Consider the following 18,257-nt stretch of genomic DNA (forward strand, 5'->3'; position numbering starts at 1 on the left):
TATCCGGATCCAAAACTATGGTATCCATCCACAAAATATCATGGGGCTGAGCGACCCCTCTACTGGTTATCTCAATGAAAAGTACAGGCTCGACGTGCCAATGCATGCAGCATAATATTCGTGACATAATAAATGCACAAATAATCAATGCTATATAAAACATGCAATCATAGAATAAGCATACTCAACCAGGGTATCTTGTATCGTACATCCGTACATTAAACCATGCAACTCAAGCAATCTAGCAACCCGGGTACTCAAGTTCAAGCCTATAAGCATATAATCACTATATCACTTATAGCTCACTAAAATCCTTAACTAAATTAATAGCTACTCACAAAATGTAATTCGAGTTTAGTAGTATACCTGCGTCCGTCGCCATCTCACTGATGGTGATAGCCTCAAAACTTGGGCACAACTTGGTTACAACCCCGACAGCGCTCCCTCGCCTCTTGGACCTCGAGAAGAACTCCTAAAATCCCTTAAAACCGGCCTAGAAGTAGGGAGATAGAGGAGAAGATAGTGAAAATGAAGAGGGGATCTCGGCCTCTATATATATACATAGATCGGATGGTCCGATCAATAGTTTGGATCGTCTGATCTCCCCCAATCAACCCCCTTCGAACACGTGTCCCCTTATCCTGACAACTGGTTGCCGACAGAGTTCGGATGGTCTGATCCCAAGTTCGGATCGTCCGAACTCCCTATGCTTCCGAACTCAATCAAAGACTCCGAACTTGATTGGATCATCCGATATTCTTTTCGGATCGTCCGATCTCCTGCAGCTGTCCAATCAAATCTTGATTTTATCTTAGCTTATCCAATGGAGATCGGATCGTCCGATCCTAGCTTCGGATCATCCGATCGAGCCCCTTATGAACTCCAACTTACCTTCCGAACCCACTAAGATCAGATCCTCCGATCCATGGTTTCGGATCTTCCGATCCACCCGGGAACTTGGAACCCCCCGGGCCATTCTCAAGTGTTCTGAATCCATTTTCAACTTCTTAGCTCATTAGGAAATTCCTTAATCATGTTTTCACCATTCTAAACATGCTTTGCCTTTATAATTACTAGAATGGAAATCGAACTACTACAACCTCTATATTATGCTCCTCTATACACTAGAGATCACGAAAACAACTCTCCATCCGCTCAAGCTAATCCTCTGCTGCCTTCGGAGTCTCACCACCCACCAATGGCTTAGGTTTCGTCTAAAGGAATTTATGCAACTCATATCGACGATGACCACCCTCACCATGATGATGGTGTCCTCAGGGACATCTCAGAGCATCATCAACCCAACGTACAACATTTCCATGGCTACTCTCATCACCGTGTCTGGCCATTTGAAAAGAGTAATGAAATTTTTTCCCAAAATGTATTATTTATGTCACAAAAATTTAATGCATGCTCTGATACGATATATGTAACAACCTGACCTAGATCATCTACTAACTTGAAACTTTAGCATGCAATTAAGTTAAATAGATAAATTAATAAAAAAGTAATTGCGAAAACGTAAATCGAATATAAAATATCATACCAGAAGAATACATCCAACGTCGACAAAAAACCAATATATGTTATACAACCATGTCGAATATCAGTAGCTAAAACCCATCAGACACAACCAAACAGAAACTTAATGGATAAACCTTCACAAGCAGTCATTGGCTCTGCCTCTAAAACTGCCTCATCCAACTTGAGACCTGTCCCGTCGAATGAGGTGTTCAAGATAATACCGAAGACGTGAGCAACCAACGCCCAATACATGAAATATGAATATACAAACATATATGTTCATGAAAAATTTTGTGACTGAGAATATTCGGTCAACTACATCAATTCTGTTCAGACTAGACGCCATGAGTTATTAGTATCTTATGGGGTCAAATTAGCTGGGTATCTCACACAATTATCTCAATCTCATATAACAGGTATCCTGGTCACCATAGCCTTTCTCTCCGCCATCATGGTAGCTCCCAATTTCCAATCAAATATCAAAAGAGTAGAGCTGAGTGACCCTACTAGAATGACTATGTTGAAAGAGATACAGACTCACCGTGATATATGGACATGAAGAAATAAAAAAGTAAAACATGGATAGCACATAAAATACGACATATAATCGTGCATACTCAGTTGGATATCTCAGTCATTACTTACGTATCTTTATTAGACAAGTCAAGTAAACAAGGTCTACCGCCAGAGGTTACAGTTCAAGTGAACACTATATCAATATAATTCGTCTAAAAGGCTTAAATAAGTCACTATCTACTCCCAATAACAATTATGATTTTAGACTTATACATGTGCCCGTCGTTATCCCTTTGATGTTGAAGACCCCAAAACTTGAGCACGACTTTGCTACAAACTCGGAAGCACCTCTCTATAGCTCCACCCTCGATTATATGGCCAGATAAATCAATTACACACCGAGAACGAGAGAGTTCACTTGATTTCTACATCATATTGTCCGTTTGGGTAATCCGAACTGTGCATTCATAGACGTGTCAATAGCGTTTGGACACCTCAGTGGAAACCTACGTTCGGAAGGTTCGATCTTCAGTTCGGATCGTCCAAACTGCTACATGTCATTTTACTTTTGACATCTCATTGAACAAACTGCCCATGCAACAAACTGAAGGTCCATTTTATTTTCAAATCGTCTGATCTAGTTTAGTGCTTCCGAATTCATTAAGTGGATCTGACCTCTTTTGATGTTCCAAACTGTCATCCTTTTGTTCTGAACTTAATAACTTGATTTGCTTAATTCGTAACCTCTTGATCATGTTTTAACATTTTAATTGCATAAAAAGATACATGAGTCACTACATATATTCTTATTTATATTTTAAATTCAAAAATTAAAGATAAATATCATATTCAGTTTTACGAAAATTTTGCCAAAATATCTTAGGGGGTGGGTGTATTCATTGCGGATATTTAATAAATTTTTTTGTAAAACTACAGAATTTTGTGGAGTTAATAGATTTTTACTGACTTTTGTATAATTTCAAAGAGTTTAAAAGATTTTCACATAATCTTGCAGATTTATTTTCATGACTTTTACAGAATTTTTACATTTTTTCTAGAACCCTATGAATTTTTTACTTTATGATTGAAGTTTTTAAAATTTATTTCTTTGAATAAATAGTTAAGTGTCAGTAACTTCTATATATATTATATATATATATATATATACACACACAATTTTGTTCCAGGTGCAGGGAAAATTGGGGCACCAGCTGATAAGGCAAACAGCTGGTGCCCCCCTCTCTCTTTTTTTTTTTTTTTTAAAAAATTTATTATTTTTTTAAAGCCCAAACGTTGGCCCCTTCTCTCATCTCTCGTTCATCGGTTATCACCCATCCCTTCTCAATTCCTCTTCAGACGGCCACCACTCTTTGGAAAAGGGGACCAACCACCTCATGCCGACCACCCTACACTCAACCACCCAGTCCGACCACCATCGCCCCACGGCCAGCCACCCTAGTCCCACAACCCCATGGTCAGCCACCCCTTTCACTCCACTCCCGACCACCTGAGTTTGACCACCATCACCACCACAAATCACCACGACAACCACCCTAGTCCAACAACCCCACGACCAGCCACCCCACCACCGTGCACCATTTTTGTGATTTTTTGTCTCACCCGTCGAATGTCAGTCGACCACCAAGTGTTTGCAATGGGTTCAAGATCAGGGCCGGCGGAGGTGTTGGGTGTTAGGGTTGAATAAGACGTGAGATCGGGACAGATGGGTGGTAGAGGCCGATAGATTTCTGGTTGTTGTTTGAGAGAGGAGAAAGAAAGTGAAGATGAAGGGGTGATGGGTTGCATGAAGTGATGGATAAGATAGGTAGGTGGTGGGTGATGGTCGTGGGCGTAGGGAAGGGCCCAAATATTTTAATTAAAAAATAATAAATTTTAAAAAAATGAGAGAGCCGCCAGCTGTTTGCCATATCAGCTGGCGCCCCAAGTTTCCCTGCACCCTAGAGTGCAGGGGAACGGGATTGTATATATATATATATATATATATATATATATATATGTCACTTTTTTTAAAAAAAAATTAGTTAATTTTTGTGTCTCCAAATATATGTGAAAACATTCATAAATTCTATATCTATACTATATATAAAGAAGGGGTGACATAGCAGTTGTTAAATCTCCGAATATCTAGAAACAATTTCTTGTGTTCTTTATTTTCAGTCGAGATATCTTTACAATGTTCTTATCTCTCAATCAACCTTATTTTTCTCAACTACTGTTGTTTAACTGACATTGATAGCCAAGTAAGAACGAGTGGTTCCGTTGACAACTCAACTGATCTAATATTTTAAGTAGAAAAGTTTAAAGTGTATATTCACCCCCCATCCTCTACACACATTTACGATCCAACATAGTAGTATCAGAGTGAGGATCTTTCTTGCTTGGAACACATATTTAAAGATGACGTCCTTTAGCAAAATACCTATGTTCTCAAAAAAAGACTTTCTGTAAGGTCCAGTAATTCACTAATTCACTCACGAGATTTTAAATGATTTTTATGATTTAATGTATTTTATTTATGAAATTAAAATGTTATGTTATGATTGCGCCTGATGTATTAATGTTGCAAGTTTAATATTTTCAGGTTTGGGATTAATTCTGGACTGAGAAAAACGAGAATACCCTATGAACGAGGTTAAACAAATATTTCTAAGTTTATTTTAAGTTCATTGTTTGGTGTAGTTTTTATTTTAAAAAGTTGAGAGGAGAAAATTTTAAAAGTCATGCGTGGTGACTAAGGAGTCGACTTCCAAGCCCATTAGTCATATATTGAGTTTGCATTCAAATTTTCACAATTATTTTCTATTCCAACGTAGCCTAATCCATCTCCCTCTCCCTATCCCTTCTCTCTTTCAAAAACATGCACTAAGGAAGAAATACGTTCTTCGATCGCGTTAGTTCAAGGCTAGATATCTACCAAAGCTAGATTATACCCAACCTATGGCGATCAGGAAAGCTTTTATTGTTTTGAAACTACCATTCAAGAATATCGTTATTTTGATATGAAAATTCTGTGTGTTGATGTGTATGTAGTGTATGATACATTGATTTTATGAGATTTGGATGAGCATGATGTATAATTATGATACGTGAATCGTTTTTGACATTTTGTGTAAATATTTTTTAGATTTGATTAGAAAAGATGTGTGAAACTCAGATTCTTGTTGTGTGTATTCTTTTATGTTAAGTTTTTGATGCAATTTTTTTGAAGTTGGTTTTTTTGATTGAATTTTTTTTTATTTTTTGAAAATTTTCATGAGTATGATCAAAGTTTCAATGTGTGAGTGAGTTTGATTGAACTGGAATAAAAAAAGATCGAAAAATGGACCAAAATAACATTGTGTCCCTCTTTGAGCGTCATGACACCACCCCAACTCTGCCCAGGGCCGAAGCCCTATACCCTAGCACCCAGCGCTAGACAGGGCTGTGGCCCTAGTGCCAGAGCGCTTCCCAGAGGCGCCTCAGCGCTAGGGGTCATCTTGGAACTTCTTTTAAACAAATTTTTAATGTCTTAAAGATACTTTAAGGTTTTTTAAGGTATTGGAACTATTTATAAAATGTTTTCATGGAAATATGTTCAAGTTTTGAAGTTAGAACGGAAAGAACAACTCACGTAGATCGATTTAGCTATGTAGTACATCTATATGTACTTTTTCCTCACGAAATTTATGTTCATTATGAAAGCATGAAGTTTCATGAATGTGAAGTTGTTATACTAATTTCTTTCAAATATCATGCATGATTTTTAAGCACGAAAGGTTTTAAAGGCATGGAATGTTTATGAAATTTGATGAGAAGTTTTATGAGAAAGTTTATGATAAGTTTAAGAATGATGATGATGTTTCATAACAATGATGAAGAATGATGATGAATGATGAAGCATCAAAAATATTTTGATGTTGTATGTGTTCTTGTGATAGTAGTACAAGATTGGTAATCCGTATTGAACCCGGAGGGGCCCTTCTAAAGAATGAAATTTTAAGGGGCTAAGGCTGATATGAGATGCATATTGTCCAAGGCCCGTATGTTTCATATGCTTGTTGTACAACGACTGTGATCACAGAAACCCAATGTGCTCATAAATGACGGCTATCAAAATTGTATGTATTTCATCACCCAAAATGAAGAAGTTTATGACATATGTTTTTATGCATGATGTTTTTGTTTAGTTATGCTTATACATTATGTTTTATTATGTATTAGCTATGAAATGTAAGTTTTTTGCCGAGTTTTTAGACTCACTATAATTGAATGATGTAGATGATGATGATATTGATGAGTATGTCGCGGGACAAGAAGCGGAATAGCCGGTCCGATGAGAGGTTATGCACAAGCGAGCTTTTAGAGGACTTTTGTTTATTTTTGTGCATCTTAAAAGTGTCGTTGAGGAAGAAAAAATAATTTTTTCAATATTTTTTCATGTTGTAAAAACATTGATGAATATTTTATTAAATTTTTTTGGTTCACTTTATTTTTAAATGAATTTTTTTATTTTCCTCATTTTTCTTAAGTTTTAACGAATGAATTTTGAGTAGCGTCCTCGAGATTTGTGGACGTTACAGCTTGATATCAGAGAGGTTAGTTCTATAAGACAACACGTGCATGAATTATCGCCACGACTCAGATGCTTCGTCTTCATGTCTTTAAGTTTTAAAGTTTCAAATGATAGAATTGCAAGGTAGTATTCTAGGTTTATGAATTATAGATGTTAAAGGTTAAGTTTTTACTATGTAAAAGTTGTGAATGAGTGATGTGGATTACGTTGGAGATCAGGACTATGCAACATGTAGGGGACAGAACAACAATGATACCAATGATTAGAAAAACTAGTTTCTGATGGGATTAGTTACTTTTGCTGCAAGAACAAATTCGTGCTCCGGGGGAGCAGATTCAACAACTACTATGGGCTCATGCGAACAATGGTGGGAATAATCGTCCTATAGGATTCACCAACCCCATATTAAAGAAGTTCAAGGATTTGGGGCCTAGTGAATTCAAGGGGTTGTCTGATCAAGTTGTGGCAGATGAGTGGATTAGATCGCTGGAGACCATTTTCAAGTTCATGCAGCTGATAAATGTAGATAAGGGGAGATGTTTTACTTTTATGTTTCGGGATGACACCCGTATCTGGGTGAAGGAGGAAAAATATGCAGTTAACCTGACCACACTGATGTGGAATGGGTTGAAGGAGGTGTTCTATGAGAAGTACTTCACTGTGAGCACCAAGAATAGATTGTCAAGAGATTTCTTGGAGCTTCTTCAGGGGAGCATGAGTATGGCGGAATATTTCAAGAAGTTTGAGCATTGGCGGTACTTTGTGCCCTTGATTTTTGTGAGGCCAGAGGAGGAGTTGAAACATTTCATGGAGGGTCTGCATGCCTCCATCTGTCGTGATGTCCAATTGAGTGGGGATGCCACTTATAGGGAGGTCGTAGATCAAGCGATGCTAGCGGAGAAGGACAATAATGACATTATAAAGAAGGCACAGAGCAAGAGGGTGAGCTTCCAGGGGCGTGACCAGCACGGCCCAACATGAAGATACCATATTAGGCTCCGTCCCAAGGGAGGCCGTAGCAGCGACGACAATTAGCAATTCAGTCTAAGCCTCAAGGGCCATGACCAGCAGTCGTAAGTGCTCCTAAGACCAAAAACAGAGCTGCATGTAAGAAGTTTGGAAGGTTTCACTGAGGCCAATGTATGATGGGATCTGGTGTCTACTTTATTTGCAAGAAGTATGGACATTTTGTGAAGGGTGTCCCCAGTCCAGGGATCAAATTAAGGGATTAGTTTTTGCAATGACGCAAGAACATGTAGATACAAACTCTGCTATTGTCACATGCATAATAATTATTTCTAGTTTTTCTTCTTGTGCTTTCATTGATTCGGGTTCTACACATTCTTTTATGTTTGTGAACTTTGTGGCTAAGTTGGGGGTAGTACGAGATCAGTAGATTTCGGAATTTAGTGTTTCCTTGTCTTCAAGGGAAGAATTGAGGAGTAAAAGTGCTGTGAGAAATTGTAAGATTTAGATGCAGGGACACAAACTGTGTGCAGATTTTATTATGTTGGGTATGGCAGATTTTGATGTAATCTTTGGGATGGATTGGTTGTCCCAGCATGAGGCTATCATAGACTACAAGAAGCGAACAATCACCTTGAAAACGCAAGAGGGTGAAGCATTTGTATTCTGTGCTACACCAAGACCGATTTTACCTCATGTGATTTCAGCATGTAAGGCTTGGTAGTTGTTGAGAAAGTGGTGTTCAGGCATCCTAGCGAGTATCTCCGGAGAACAGGAGTCGCCTCGACCAAAGTTATAAGAAGTGGAAGTAGTGAGGGATTTCCTAGAGCTGTTCCCTGATGATGTGATGGGATTACCTCTAGCCAGAGAAGTGGAGTTTGGAACTGAGTTGGTACCTGTTAGCACGCGAGTTTCTAAAGTTTCGTACAGATTGGCACCAACCAAAATGAAAGAGTTTAAAGATCAGTTGCAAGAACTTCTAGACAAAGGGTTCATACAACCGAGTGTGTCACCTTGGGGTGCACCAGTATTGTTCGTTCGCAAGAAATATGGGGGATGAGGTTGTGCATTGACTATAGAGAGCTGAACCGAGTCACAGTGAAGAACAAGTATTCACTGCCATGGATATATGATTTGTTTGATCAGTTGTGAGGGGCGGTTGTGGGGACCTCGGGTTGCTACTCTATTCTTAGGGCAAATTATACATTAAACATCATTAATGCAAAGAAATAAATGAAGCATAAAAAAAAAAATTTTTTTTAACAAGACACGGACCTTGTGATAGTAGTGTTTTGTTTGCATTTTTAGTGTCGTTTTGATTAGTGTTTTGCATGCATTTTGTGTCATTGTTTGTGTTTTATTCTAGTTTTACTTTATGTCATGCATTGAGCTTCTTAACTTAGTTTTTTTTTCATTGTGTAGGAATTGCTATTTTGTTGATCGAAGAAATCGAAGTGCGTCCATGCGTCCAAAGAAAACAGCAGAGCAGAATTTTTCATCAGGGATGCATGCGCTCGATCCTGGAAATTCTTGGGATCTAGCGCGGTCATGAAATTCTGAAGGCAGTAGGATGCTCAAGATCTCTCGCTCGATCGGGTGAAAATCCCGGATCGAGCGAGCGCAAGGAAGTTTAAAGGCAGAGAGTTGAATATTTAGCATGCGCTCGATCCTGGGAATTGTTGGGATCGAGCGCGCGGGTCTGATGCGGGAAAAATTTGTAATTTTGGGAAATTCTTTTAATTAAGGCTCTAGACTTTTATTAGAGAATTAATTCGTTTTTGAGGGAGATTATCAGATTATTCTACACGCTTAGAACGCGAAGAACTCTCTGTGGACGGCTAGGTTTTCTCCCTTATTTTCTTATTTTTTTATTTTCTCTCATGAATTTTTGTAGAGAATTCATGGGTATTGTTGGCTAAACTTTAATACTTGGTTGAGGAAGACAAGACCCTTGATTTAGTTTATTCATGAGATTTTGATTTCCAATGTTTGATTTCTATCAAGTATCAAGAATTATTCTGAATTGATTGATATGCTTGTGTATGAGATTTTTAGATTGGCCATCTTAGAATTTCATTATACAAACAAAAGCTAAATTAGAATTCAAATCCGTAATTGTTTGAAACCTCTAATTTGCGAAGCAACTGCGATTAATATTTTCTGCTGTTGAATTTGCTAAATCGTGGGAATAATAATTGACTAGGCTAAATTCATCCGCTTGTGTATGGGTTGTCTAGCTTTATCAGTTTTACTAGTTTGAATGCTACCGTGGATTTAAATCTGATCGCTGGTATTGGGTTAGTCTATGGGGTAAGGGTTAACTTAGAACGCTTGTGTCTAGTTAACTAAAATTAAGGTGAAACATGAATTAAATTTCTATGATGAATATTTGATAGGATTAATTATTTTTAGATGATCAATGATTGAATGAATAATATCAAGGGTGTAGTCGACCGATACCAAGTCTTATTTCTTATTGATTTCTTCAGTCTTTTATTTAATTTTGCATGTTAGTAAATTTTAATTGCTTACAAGCTTCAGTAGTTAATCTCAACTCCCAAACCCCCCTTTTTTACTATTTTAGTATTTTTCAAAGAACACTTTTAAATTTACCTTTCCTCGTGGGAACGATCCCTACTCACACTACTGCATTATTTGTTTATCTGATTGAGTCGGGTAATTTGGGCATACACGATAAGCGCTACCAAATTTTGGCGCCGTTGCCGGGGAACGACAATAATTTATTGTGTTCTTTTTATTTTTATTTTTAATTTTAATTTTTTTTATTTATTCCTCGTAGTGCTACTATGGTTTGTTCATGCTTTCAGGTGAATCTTCAGAAGAAGAATAATTTCAATACAACCCAAAGATAGAAAGAAACTTGCTTGCGCGAAGGAGAGAACTTCGTAGGAAACAACAAGAGGAAGCTGCTCGAGCTGCATTCCCAGAAGAAGAGATGGCTGTTAACGCTAATATGATTTTGAGACAATTGGGCACTCCTGATCCAAACCAACAGCCCTTATGCATTACTTTCCCTACTCTAGAAAATAATGCTAATTTTGAATTGAAATCTGGACTGATACACTTACTGCCTGCTTTTCATGGTCTTGCAGGTGAGGATCCGCACAAACATCTGATGAAATTCCACGTGGTGTGTTCAAGCATGAAACCGCATGGAGTTACAGAGGAGTAGATTCAGCTCAGAGCCTTTCCTTTCTCTTTAAAGAGTTCTGCTAAGGATTGGCTGTACTACCTAACTTCTGGATCCATCACCACCTGGACTGAGATGAAGAGAATATTTTTAGAGAAGTACTTTCCAGCTTCTAGAGCAGCAAACATCCGGAAAGAAATTTATGGGTGCAAACAGCAGATGGGAGAGTCACTGCATGAGTATTGGGAGCGCTTCAAGAAACTTTGCGCCAGCTGCCCACAACACCAGATAAGTGAAAACTTACTAATTCAATACTGTTATGAAGGGTTGTTGTCTCATGACAGGAGTATGCTGGATGCGGCTAGTGGAGGAGTTTTTGTGGACAAAACTCCGGTGCAAGCGAGGAACTTAATAGAAAATATGGCTGCCAATTCTCAGCAATTTGGCACCAACAGAAGTGATCCTGCACCAAGGAAGAGTAACGAGGTAAACGTTTCTTCCCTTGAACAACAACTGAGCAAACTGACGTCTCTTGTGCGACAAATGGCTGTAGGGAATGGACAGATTGCAAGGGTATGTGGAATTTGCACTCAAGTGGGACATGCAACTGACATGTGTCCCACTCTTCAAGAGGGATCTGCGGAGCAAGTCAATGCAGCAGGAGGATTTCCAGGGCCACCTCAGCAGAAGTATGATCCTTACTCTAACACATACAATTCAGGTTGAAGGGATCATCCAAACCTCAGATATGGCAATCCTCCAGAAAATCAAGCTTATAGGCCGTCGTACCCTCCACCACAGCGTCCTCCGATTCCTACGCTAGGTGAGTCTCTTGAAAACATAGTTCAGAATCTTGCCACTAATACCTTGGCTTTTCAACAGGACACCAGGACGAGCATCCAAAACTTAAACACCCAAATGGGGCAGCTCGCTACAGCAATTAGCAAGTTGGAAGCACAAAATTCCAGCCGTTTGCCTTCACAAACAGTGGTGAATCCGAAGGATAACGTGAGTGCTATCACTTTGAGGAGTGGAAAGGAGCTGCAGATTCAAGACGGATTGGTCAAAGAACCGATAGAGACTGAAAAGGAAAAAGAATCTAAGGTGAAGGAGAGTGAGCCCATTCCTAAAGAAGCACCGAGAGGTAAGTTTCCTCCTTTGTCTGAGTATAAACCTGTAGCCCCTTTTCCCTTAGCTTTAAAGGACTCTAGGAAAAATGAGGGGATAAAGGAGCTCTATGAAACTTTTCGTAGATGCGAGGTAAACATTCCACTGTTAGATGCTATTAAGCAAGTACCTCGCTATGCTAAATTTTTGAAAGAATTATGTACTGCGAAAAGAAAACAAAATTTGAAGGGTTGTAAGAAAGTTGAATTGGGAGAACAGGTTTCTGCCGTTATTCAAAGAAAGGTACCTACAAAATGCAAGGACCCAGGTATGTTCTCGATTCCTTGTCAAATAGGAGGTGTTCAGCTTGATACGGCCATGCTAGATTTAGGAGCATCTATTAACGTCATGCCATACTCTGTTTATGCTTCCTTAAATCTTGGGCCTTTGAATGAAACTGATATTGTTATCCAAATGGCTGATCGATCTACTATTTTTCCAAGGGGTTTGTTAGAAGATGTTTTAGTAGAAGTTGGTGACTTGGTCTTTCCTGCTGATTTCTATGTTCTTGACATGAAAAGTAATGAATTGAATAGTCCTATTTTGTTAGGAAGACCATTTTTGAAAACTTCTAAGTCTATCATAGATGTTGATAACGGTAATCTCACGATGGAATTCGATGGAAAAATTGCTAAATTTGATATTTTTGATACCCTGAAAATTCCTGCCCGTGAAAGTGTTGTTAATATTCTTGTAACACCTGCTGAAATTTCTACTGCTGAAAATTTTTTCTCTGATATGCAGGCACTAAAAACTGCGACAAAATGTCCTCCTGATAACGCGAAAAGGATGCCCATGAGAAAAGAGAAACGGGGTCAAGGAGCTAGCACCTCCAAGAAATTGACGCAGCAAATGCTTGAGACAAAATTTTCTGGAAAATGTTTTAAATGGGTGAATGTGGACAAAGGAACCAAATTTAAACCACCCTGAGGAACTGCAACATTCAGTCGAGCCAACGACCGTAAACAAAGGCGCTGACTGGGAGGCAACCCAGTATTTCTAATTTTTTTTAGTTTTTGCTTTTACTTTATTTTTTTTAATTTTATTTAAAATTTTTTTTTTGTTTCGTTCAATTTTGTTTTTATTTCATTTTCGTAAAATTTTTTTTTTCGAGGCATGCTCGATCCTAGAAATTCTTGGGATCGAGCGCGCATATTGAAAAAGCTTACTGCCTCATTTATTTTTTGGGGGCGCTCGATCGGGTATTTTTCCCGGATCGAGCGCGCAGATTTCACAAGCTATCTGCCTCGCGTTTTATATAGGCGCGCTCGATCCTGGAATTTACCCGGATCGAGCGCGCGCCACTTTGGCTTTTTAACTAGGCGTTTTTCATTCTCTTTTCCCCACTCTCCCTACAAATTCCCCTCGGCCCTTAGCTTCATTTTTCTCTAAATTTTTGACATTTCACCATTGTTCACGAATTGTTATCAATCTATTACAGGATCATTCAAGGGCTTGGAATCTTCATCTTTTTCCTACTCTCTACTCCTCCAAGGCCATATTTTGATAGAAAAGCCGGAATTGTTGGTGCACACAAGGTGTTCGACGAATTGCCAATATCACTAATCCTTGCAAATTTTTGAGTGCTCATGGGTCCAAGGCGTACTACTGAGAGAGGCGAATCTTCTCGCCAAGGCACACGAGCTACAACCGCATCCTTCAACTTAGCCGGGCGCTTTGTCAATCAAGCGGCTCGTGATCGCTACGACCACGCCAAGAACCATCGATCCCCTATTACTGAGCGGGGTTTTGATCTCGATGTGACTGTAAACGAAGTGGCGGCTCAAGTCTTGGCACGTGGGTGGGGAACGTTCTGTAAGCAACCCACTCCAGCCATTGTCCCTCTTGTTAGGGAATTCTATGCTAATGCTGCGGAGCGGACGGATGGCAAGGCCTTTGTCCGGGGCACTTTGGTTTCATACGCAGCCTCTGAGCTGAATGCCATGCTCGAGACACCAGATGTCGATGACAGTTTATTCCAAAGCGCTGCCCTTTACCCGGATGTTCACGAGATCCTTGCTCAGCTATGCTTTACCGGGGCTGCTTGGTTGGATCCGATTACTTACAAGTGCTTCAAAGAGAAATATCTTTTTGTGAATCCGGCCACCTGATACGACAGTCGGTTGCTTCTAGGACATCCGGTCTTTTCTTTCCTATGATAATTACACAGCTATGCTTGCGAGCTGGTGTGCAAGCAAGAGCAGACGAGGAATGGTTGCAACCAATGCGACCCATTGATCAAGCCGTCATTGATGCAAAAAGGGCTTATAGGCGGAGCCTATTTCTGGTGGATGACCAATTTGTGGCGGTGCACGAGCAGGTGCGTCCTATTCCACCTCCACGCCGCTCGACTGCAGTTACTGTTCAAGAGATGGCCGCTTTCACGCAGCACCAGAACATGTTCAATGCAGCCACTGCTGCAAATTTTCAGGTGCTAGATTATATTACTCGTGGCATCTCCGAGCGACTAGGGATTGATCCCACCACACTCCCACCAGCTGCAGTGTTTTGTTGTTTGTTTTGCATTATGTTTGTTGCGTATTTGCATATAGTTCGTAAATTGTGTCATGAGGTTTTGTTGTGTATAAGTAAAGGATGATTTCTAGCCTATGATGAGATAGTTGAAAAATGTTAATTTTTGAAAAACTTTTTGACTCTTAGTTGGATATGAGAAACTGTAGGTTGTTTGTTGAATATTCTTAAGCACTCATGTTTAACCAGTGAAGTGTAGCGATTTATTAGATATCGTGGATGTCTGTTGGACCATTGCACGGCAATAGGTGTCTGTGAAACTTGATAGTTTCTTGAACCTTGATGATTTTTTTGATGTGACACCTATGATCTTGGGCGCACCAAAAAAAAAAAATTGTAATAAATGTACAACTCCATCCGGGCCTTGACAGGATTTAAATCCTAAAAGAGCAAGATCAAGGCTAAGTATGCGGATAAAATGGGGTTGATGCTCCATCCGGGCTATAGACGAGGGGATTGAAATTCTAATCCTATCTTAGTTGTAGCTAAGTTTGCGGGTAATTATTGGGGTTATTGCAATACCGGGTGCAAAATCCGGAGGTGCGTAATTATTCTCAAGAAAGTTGTGTTGTGTTGAATGATTGTTGAGAGGAGAGTTCTTGATGGTGTAGCTTACACTGAATTGTTTAAAAGGTCGGCGAACAGTCTTGAAACTTTGTCTTTTGAAGTTGCATGTAATTGGGGTAACATGGCACACGCACACGTTCGCATTCGACTGAAGGTGTATCATTGATAATTGAGAGTCGCTATGAACTTATTTGTTAGATGAAAGTGGTTTTCTCTGAGGCTATGGTATGCATGATTCGTCCTTTCTTATGTTTTCGTTGTGTTTATATTTTGTCTTGCATAACTTGCTCGAGGGCGAGCAAGGTTTAAGTGTGGGGGTATTTGATAGTAGTGTTTTGTTTGAATTTTTAGTGTCGTTTTGATTAGTATTTTGCATGCATTTTGTGTCATTGTTTGTGTTTTATTCTAGTTTTACTTTATGTCATGCATTGAGCTTCTTAACTTAGTTTTTTTTTCATTGTGTAGGAATTGCTATTTTGTTGATCGAAGAAATCGAAGTGCGTCCATGCGTCCAAAGAAAACAGCAGAGCAGAATTTTTCATCAGGGGGATGCATGCGCTCGATCCTGGAAATTCTTGGGATCGAGCGCGGTCATGAAATTATGAAGGCAGTAGGATGCTCAAGATCTCTCGCTCGATCGGGTGAAAATCCCGGATCGAGCGAGCGCAAGGAAGTTTAAAGGCAGAGAGTTGAATATTTAGCATGCGCTCGATCCTGGGAATTGTTGGGATCGAGCGCGCGGGTCTGATGCGGGAAAAATTTGTAATTTTGGAAAATTCTTTTAATTAAGGCTCTAGACTTTTATTAGAGAATTAATTCGTTTTTGAGGGAGATTATCAGATTATTCTACACGCTTAGAACGCGAAGAACTCTCTGTGGACGGCTAGGTTTTCTCCCTTCTTTTCTTATTTTTTTATTTTCTCTCATGAATTTTTGTAGAGAATTCATGGGTGTTGGCTAAACTTTAATACTTGGTTGAGGAAGACAAGACCCTTGATTTAGTTTATTCATGAGATTTTGATTTTCATTGTTTGATTTCTATCAAGTATCAAGAATTATTCTGAATTGATTGATATGCTTGTGTATGAGATTTTTAGATTGGCCATCTTAGAATTTCATTATACAAACAAAAGCTAAATTAGAATTCAAATCCGTAATTGTTTGAAACCTCTAATTTGCGAAGCAACTGCGATTAATATTTTCTGCTGTTGAATTTGCTAAATCGTGGGAATAATAATTGACTAGGCTAAATTCATCCGCTTGTGTATGAGTTGTCTAGCTTTATCAGTTTTACTAGTTTGAATGCTACTGTGGATTTAAATCTGATCGCTGGTATTGGGTTAGTCTATGGGCTAAGGGTTAACTTAGAACGCTTGTGTCTAGTTAACTAAAATTAAGGTGAAACAGGAATTAAATTTTCGATGATGAATATTTGATAGGATTAATTATTTTTAGATGATCAATGATTGAATGAATAATATCAAGGGTGTAGTCGACCGATACCAAGTCTTATTTCTTATTGATTTCTTCAGTCTTTTATTTAATTTTTCATGTTAGTAAATTTTAATTGCTTACAAGCTTCAGTAGTTAATCTCAACTCCCAAACCCCCCTTTAAACTATTTTAGTATTTTTCAAAGAACACTTTTAAATTTACCTTTCCTCGTGGGAACGATCCCTACTCACACTAGTGCATTATTTGTTTATCTGATTGAGCCGGGTAATTTGGGCGTACACTATAAGCGCTACCACCTTGGCACGGGGTCTGTGCTTGGGTCCGTGCATTAACCTATTGTAAGAGTGGGTGCCCAGTGAGCCAACTGTGTGGCTATGGGCTTTGTTGACTCTTTGTATAAACAATCTTTTGTTTAATATTATTTACACTTTTATGGCAATGACTTTATATTACTTCATATTGTTATATTGTGATATACTATTGTTGTTTTGATAAAGACCTTGAATATACTATAGTGTATGTAAGATGTGGTAGAACATGGAGATGTCTATCATGAAATACATCTTATAGTCACTGTATATTCTAAAACCGTTCCTAGTCGATTGAGCCGTCCGATAATAAGGATAAGGGTCGCTCGAGTTTGAGACTAGCATTTGCGATGCGGAGTACCACGTTTCATTGGTAGGGAACATGGAGATGTTCGAAGCATGCAAATGGATATTCATAGGATGAATAGTCGAACTACCCTATCCGGACTTTCCAAGTGGTTATCACTTATCGAGTGGATAAAGTCCGCGGTTTTGGTTGTACACCATTAGTCCTTACGACTTGAAACATCATGGAGACTCTATATGCTAGTACTGTGCTTTGACTCGTTTACCGACTCTGAGGGGGTCATCAGGTGTCGAGATTGGGTACAGTTACGACACATATAGGAGTCAATGCATTGTTGTCAAGGATTCACCACATACTTGCGAGTATGGATATCCTATGCGATCTGAGGAGATATTAGTGTGACAAATCTCTGGCCAGAGTACTTGATGTGATTTAAGAAATGGTTTCTTAGTAGCACATGCGATGTCACTAATTTGATCTTCAAGATGCATTGCATAGTTATCGAATCTTGAGCGACTCTCGATATACCAATGGTTGTTGATTCGATCGGGATATATGGATGAAGGGACCGTACTGTACGTTAACCAAAATCTACTGGTTCTTGTAGGCACTATCAATGATACCTAGGGAATCATGGGGCGATGTTGCTAGGCGCTTTACCATGATTCGTTGGGCAAGTTGGAAAGTGTTGTTCCGAGTCACAAGGAGTTGTGAGCCCACGGCTAGCTGTATCCCTGAACCATTGAGGGTCACACAGTGTAATGGAATTTTAATCCCCGTTGAGATAGTTAAATTTAAAGAGTTAAATTTAATGAACTAAGGAGTTGGACTTCTTAAATAAGAGTAAGGGAGTAGGATTTCCTAAAATGACATAGGGATGGACATTTTTGGAAACCACTGAATTCGGATTCAGGAAAATTTATTTTGACTTTAAAACGTGCAGAAATGGTTTCTGTACACATTGGTGAAATCGTTTCATCAATCAGAGTCACGATGAATTTTATATTAATTTCTGAACGAGCGGGCTTTGCTTGTCGGGCCCCAGCTTATGACTAATGGGCCCTAAGGTGTTAGTGGCCTGCATTATAAATAAGTTATTTCAGTACAAAAATTACACACGATAGCTCATAATTTTGAGAGAAAAAAATCGAAACCCTAGCCCCTCTCTCAAGCTTGGCCGTCGCCCCCCTCC

Source organism: Henckelia pumila, chromosome 2 (genome assembly GCF_033568475.1).
Source record: "Henckelia pumila isolate YLH828 chromosome 2, ASM3356847v2, whole genome shotgun sequence".
NCBI lineage: Eukaryota > Viridiplantae > Streptophyta > Magnoliopsida > Lamiales > Gesneriaceae > Henckelia > Henckelia pumila.